Consider the following 6,608-nt stretch of genomic DNA (forward strand, 5'->3'; position numbering starts at 1 on the left):
ATGGCAACCCACTCCAGTATTCTTGCCTGGAGAATCCCATGGATAGAGGAGCCTGGTGGGCTCAGCCCATGGGGTCAGAGTTGGACACAACTGAGTGACTGACGCTTTCACATCTTAACATAGAATGTAAAATAGTTGTTTTATCAGTATTGTTCCACTATCTCCATGGTTATACAAATAAACCGGTATTCTTTTAATATAAATTTCCATCACTTGGCCAAAATATATGTTAAACATAGCTGAAGTTCTAATATTTATAAAGATAAAAGACTCCTTCAAGTCTACATTTGAACTCAACAAAGAAACCATCAGTGTTTTATTTATTCTATTAAATATTAAAATCAGCATATCAGTTTTACAGTATTTTTAAAAGGTATTTAAAATGCAATTTTAAAGCTTTTAACTGAGACATTTTATATGAGGCTTCCCAGGTGGGTCAGTGCTAAAGAATCTGCCTGCCAAGCAGGAGACACAGGTTCAGTCCCTGCATTGGGAAGATCCCCTGGAGAAGAAAATGACAACCCACTCCACTATTCTTGCCTCTAGAATTCCATGGACAGACGAACCTGGTGGGCTAGAGTCCATGGGGTCTGCAAAGAGTTGGGCATGACTTAGAGACCAAAGCAGAAGAACAGCATGACAGCTTTACAATTAAAAATGAATTAAGGAAAGTTCCAACCCATTTAAGCATAGAGTCAGCCATAACTTGATATCAAGTATTGATAGCATGATTGTATTTTAGACTGTAAAAAGCTATGTGGTTTGTAACTGACCAATAAACCTCCTCTTTTCTTTGGTGAGAGACCAGAACTTCCAAATAGCGTTTTGTTTATCAGGTATAGTAACTTACTATTTAGACACCAGGCACTATGACCTGCATTAGGGCTAGAAGTACATGACCATTTTGAAAACTATCTAATGTTGCCTGATTTAAAACAAAACACAGCTTGCCTAGTGCAGGCGTAGAGCTTTATTAACCAGTGTTTATTATAATTAATCCTTTGAAATCTTTCTCCTTTTTAGTTCCAAAGTCCTAATGTCAACTTTGGTATAAACGCATGATATAGATCCACGGTATCTGAACTCTAGCAGTGTTTCAGTTCAGTCACCCAGTCATGTCTGACTGTTTGTGACCCCATGGACTGCAGCACGCCAGGCTTCCCGGTCTATCACCAACTCCTGGAGCTTACTCAAGTTCATGTCCATTGAGTCAGTGATGCTATCCAGTCAAAGTCCTGCAGCCAAGGGGTGGGGTTTTGTTCCAGGATCTAGCTTCAGACTTGAAGCTCCCCATCCCTTCATCCATTAAGCCATGGATGTCTCCGTTGCTGACTCTGGGCTCTTCAGTCTTGCAGCTGGGCAGGTACAGGACTTGCAGGCGTGCAGGATGCAGTCCAATAAAGGTGTTAGTTGTAGGTTCTTCTCAGATGTCTGTTATCACACTGAGATAGTGTTTACTATTCCTAGCTTTATAAGAGTGTTACTATGAATGTTTGATGAATTTTCATGAAGTAATTTTCTGTCTTTTGAGATGGTCCTATACTTTTCCTCTTGTAATCATTTTTAATATTGTTAATCATATTGATTGATTTTTGAAAGGTAAATACCCATTTTTATGTTGGAGGATTTAATTTGTTAATAGTTATTAAGGTGTTTTTTGTTTTTTGCTATATTCATTAAGTATACGTGTCTATAAGTTTCTGTTGGCTGCTGTCTCTGGGATCACACAGAGTCGGACACAACTGAAGCGACTTAGCAGCAGCAGCAGTAGCAGCAGCAGTGACTTTCCAGGATTTTTTAAAAAATAAGCTTATACCACTCATAAAATTATGTGAATTATTGCTCTTTGTGTAGCTGAAAAATTTGGGTAAAATTGTTATTTCTTATTCCTTGAATATTTGATGAAATTCACAAACAAAACCACCTGTATCTGAGATTTCCTTTTAGGGAAGGATTTTGAAATGAATTAAGTTTCTTAAACATATACAGTTATTTTTATATTTTGAATTCTTTCTTGTACTGATTTTGGCAAGTTAATTTTTTCATGAAATTCATCTATTTTATTTTGTCACATTTATTGGCCTAGAGTTGCTCATTCATGATATTATGTTACTGTCTGGGGTACCAATGGAATAACTATTTTTACATTTTTGAGACTAATGATTTATGTTCTCTTATTTGTGATCATTCTGGGTTGGGGTTTGTTAATTTTGTTGATCTTGTCAAAAAAAGAGACTCTAACATTACTAATTGTTTCTGTCATCTCTTATTTCTTTCATCTTTGCTCTTATCTTGAGTATGTTCTTTCTTATACTAATTTCATTCATAATTTGCACTTTTATTTGCAATTTCTTAAAATGAAATCTTGGGCTTCCCTGGTGGCTCAGAGGTTAAAGCATCTGCCTCCAATGCGGGAGACCTGGGTTCGATCCCTGGGTCGGGAAGATCCCCTGGAGAAGGAAATGGCAACCCACTCCAGTATTCTTGCCTGGAGAATCCCATGGACAGAGAAGCCTAGTAGGTTACAGTCCACGGGGTCGCAAAGAGTCTGACACGACTGAGCGACTTCACCTCACCTCAAAGTGAAATCTCATAATGTAAAGATTTAAATCTATTGATACTTCCCTAAGCACTACTTTCCTTGCATTTCACAATTTTATACATGTATATATTTATTATCACTTAGTTTAAAATATTTTCTGATTTTTTCTTGATTTCTTTTTGCTCTGTGACTTATTGTGTTGCTTAATTTTCCAATTTTGAGTTTTCTTAGATAGTTAATTATTACTGATTATTTTTATTATGATTAGAAAATATACTCTGATTTCACTATTTTTACATTTGCTTTTGGAGAAGGCAATGGCACCCCACTCCAGTACTCTTGCCTGGAAAATCCCATGGACAGAGGAGCCTGGTAGGCTGTAGTCCATGGGGTCGCTAAGAGTCGAACACGACTGAGCAACTTCACTTTCACTTTTCACTTTCCTGCATTGGAGAAGGAAATGGCAACCCACTCCAGTGTTCTTGCCTGGAGAATCCCAGGGACGGGGGAGCCTGGTGGGCTTCCGTCTATGGGGTCTCACAGAGTCGGACACGACTAAAGCGACTTAGCAGCAGCAGCAGATTTGCTTTATTTTTTATTATTTAAGTTTTTAACCAATTTTTATTCCAGTATAGGTAATTTAAAATGCATTAGTTTCAAGTGCAGAGCAAAGTGATTCAGTTACCTACATAAATATATATAATATTAATACATATCAGTTATCTGTCTATCAGTTAAGTTCAGTCACTCAGTTGTGTCCAACTCTTTGTGACCCCATGAACCACAGCACACCAGGCCTCCCTGTCCATCACCAGCTCCTGGAGTCCACCCAAACCCATGTCCATTGAGTTGGTGATAGCATCCTACCATCTCATCCTCTATCATCCCCTTCTCCTCCTGCCCTCAATCTTTCCTAGCAACAGGGTCTTTTCAAATGAGTCAGCTCTTCTCATCAGGTGGCCAAAGTATTGGAGTTTCAGCTTCAACATCAGTCCTTCCAATGAACACCTAGGACTGATCTCCTTTAGGATGGACTGGTTGGATCTCCTTGCAGTCCAAAGGACTCTCAAGAGCCTTCTCCAACACCACAGTTCAAAAGCATCAATTTTTTGGCACTCAGCTTTCTTTACAGTCCAACTCTCACATCCATACATGACCACTTGAAAAACCAAAGCCTTGACTAGATGGACCTTTGTTGACAAAGTAATGTCTCTGCTTTTCAATATGCTATCTGGGTTGGTCATAACTTTGCTTCCAAACAGTAAGCGTCTTTTAATTTCATGGCTGTAATCACATCTGCAGTGATTTTGGAGCCCAGAAAAAATAAAGTCAGCCACTGTTTCCACTGTTTCCCCAACTATTTGCCATGAAGTGATGGGACTGGATGCCATGATCTTCGTTTTCTGAATGTTGAGCTTTAAGCCAACTTTTTCACTCTCCTCTTTCACTTTCATCAAGAGGCTCTTTAGTTCTTCTTCACTTTCTGCCATAAGGGTAGTGTCATCTGCATATCTGAGGTGATTGATATTTCTCCCGGCAGTGTTGATTCTGGCTTGTGTTTCATCCAGCCCAGCATTTCGCTTGATGTACTTTCCATATAAGTTAAATAATCAGGATGACAATATACAATCTTGATGAGCTTCTTTCCCGATGTGGAACCAGTCTGTTGTTCCATGTACAGTTCTAACTGTTGGTTCTTCACCTGCATGCAGATTTCTCAGGAGGCAGGTCAGGTGGTCTGGTATTCCCATCTCTTAAAGAATTTCCTGCAGTTTGTTATGATCCAAAGTCAAAGGCTTTGGCGTAGTCAGTAAAGCAGAAATAGATGTTTTTCTGGAACTCTCTCACTTTTTCGATGATCCAGCAGATGTTGGTGATTTGATCTCTGGTTCCTCTGTCTTTTCTAATCCAGCTTGAAAATCTGGAAGTTTACAGTTCATGTACTGTTGAAGCCTGGCTTGGAGAAATTTGAGCATTACTTTGCTAGCTTGTAAGATAAGTGCAATTGTGTGGTAGTTTGCCATTCTTTGGCATTGCCTTTCTTTGGGATTGGAATGAAACTGATCTTTTCCAGTCCTATGGCCACTGCTGAGTTTTCCAAATTTGCTGGCATATTGACTGCAGCACTTTCAAAGCATCATCTTTTAGGGTTTGAAATAGATCAACTGGAATTCCATCACCTCCACTAGCTTTGTTTGTAGTGAAGCTTCCTAAGGTCCAGTTGACTTCACATTCCAGGATGTCTGGCTCTAGGTGAGTGATCACACCATCGTGATTATCTTGGTCTTGAAGATCTTTTTTGTACAGTTCTTCTGTGTATTCTTGCCACCTCTTCTTAATATCTTCTGCTTCTGTTAGGTCCATACCATTTCTGTCCTTTATCAAGCCCATCTTTGCATGAAATGTTCCCTTGGTATCTCTAATTTTCTTGAAGAGATCTCTAGTCTTTCCCATTCTGTTGTTTTCCTCTATTTCTTTGCACTGATCACTGAGGAAGGCTTTCTTATCTCTCCTTGCTATTCTTTGGAACTCTGCATTCAAATGGATATATCTTTCCTTTTCTCCTTTGCTTTTCACTTCTCTTCTTTTCCCAGCTATTTGTAAGGCCTCCGCAGACAGCCATTTTGTTTTTTTGCATTTCTTTTCCATGGGGATGGTCTTGACCCCTGTCTCCTGTACAGTGTCACAAACCTCTGTCCATAGGTCTTCAGGCACTCTATCAGATCTAGTCCCTTAAATCTATTTGTCACTTCCACTGTATAATCATAAGGTATATGATTTAGGTCATTCCTGAATGGTCTAGTGGTTTTCCCTACTTTCTTCAATTTAAGTCTGAATTTGGCAATAAGGAGTTCATGATCTGAGTCACAGTCAGCTCCCAGTTTTGTTTTTTGTTTTTTTTTTTTTTTGTTTTTGTTTTTCTAACTGTATATAGCTTATCTTTGGCTACAAAGAATATAATCAATCTGAATTCAGTATTGACCATCTGGTGATGTCTATGTGTAGAGTCTTCTCTTGTGAAGAGGGTGTTTGCTGTGACCAGTGCATTCTCTTGGCAAAACTTAGCCTTTGCCTGCTTCATTCTGTGCCTGCTTCATTCTGTATTCCAAGGCCAAATCTGCCTGTTACTCCAGGTATTTCCTGACTTGCTACTTTTGCATTCCAGTCCCCTGTAATGAAAAGGACATCTTTTTTGGGTGTTAGTTCTAGAAGGTCTTGTAGGTCTTCATAGAACCATTCACCTTCAGTTTCTTCAGCATTACTGGTCATGGCACAGACTTGGATTACCATGATATTGGATGGTTTGCCTTGGAAATGACAAAGATCATTCTGCCATTTTTGAGATTGCATCCAAGTACTGCATTTCAGGACTCTTTTGTTGACTGTGATGGCTACTCTATTTCTTCTAAGGGATTCGTGCCCACAGTAGTAGATGTAATGGTCATCTGAGTTAAAGTCACCCATTCCAGTCCATTTTTGTTCACTGATTCCTAAAATGTCGACGTTCACTATTTGCCATCTCCTGTTTGACCGCTTCCAATTTGCCTTCATTCATGGACCTAACATTCCAGGTTCCTATGCAATAATGCTCCTTACAGCTTTGGACTCTGCTTCCATGACCAGTCACATCCACAGCTGGGTGTTGTTTGTACTTTGGCTTCATCTCTTCATTCTTTCTGGAGTTATTTCTCCACTATCTCTAGTAGCATATTGGGCACCTACTGACCTGGGAGTTCATCTTTCAGTGTCCTATCTTTTTGCCTTTCCATACTGTTCATACTGAACAACATAGTGACTGACATTCAATTCAGTGTGAAAGACAAAAGTGTTAACGCCTGGATTCAGCTATAATGGAATGCTGATTAGAAAATCTTGAGTGGGAGAGTTAGATTTATTCAGCATGAACCCTGCTTCCCAGAGAGGAGTGAGGAGAGAAAAGATCATTTTATTAGATCATTACTCTGAATGAAGAATGGATTTTATTTTTTTAGGTGGGTTTTTTTTTGTTTTGTTTTTTTTTTTTTTGCAGTTAGTGCCTTCTAAACCTACAGGCATTTTCTAGCAA

Source organism: Capra hircus, chromosome 24 (assembly GCF_001704415.2).
Source record: "Capra hircus breed San Clemente chromosome 24, ASM170441v1, whole genome shotgun sequence".
In the NCBI taxonomy this organism is placed as follows: domain Eukaryota; kingdom Metazoa; phylum Chordata; class Mammalia; order Artiodactyla; family Bovidae; genus Capra; species Capra hircus.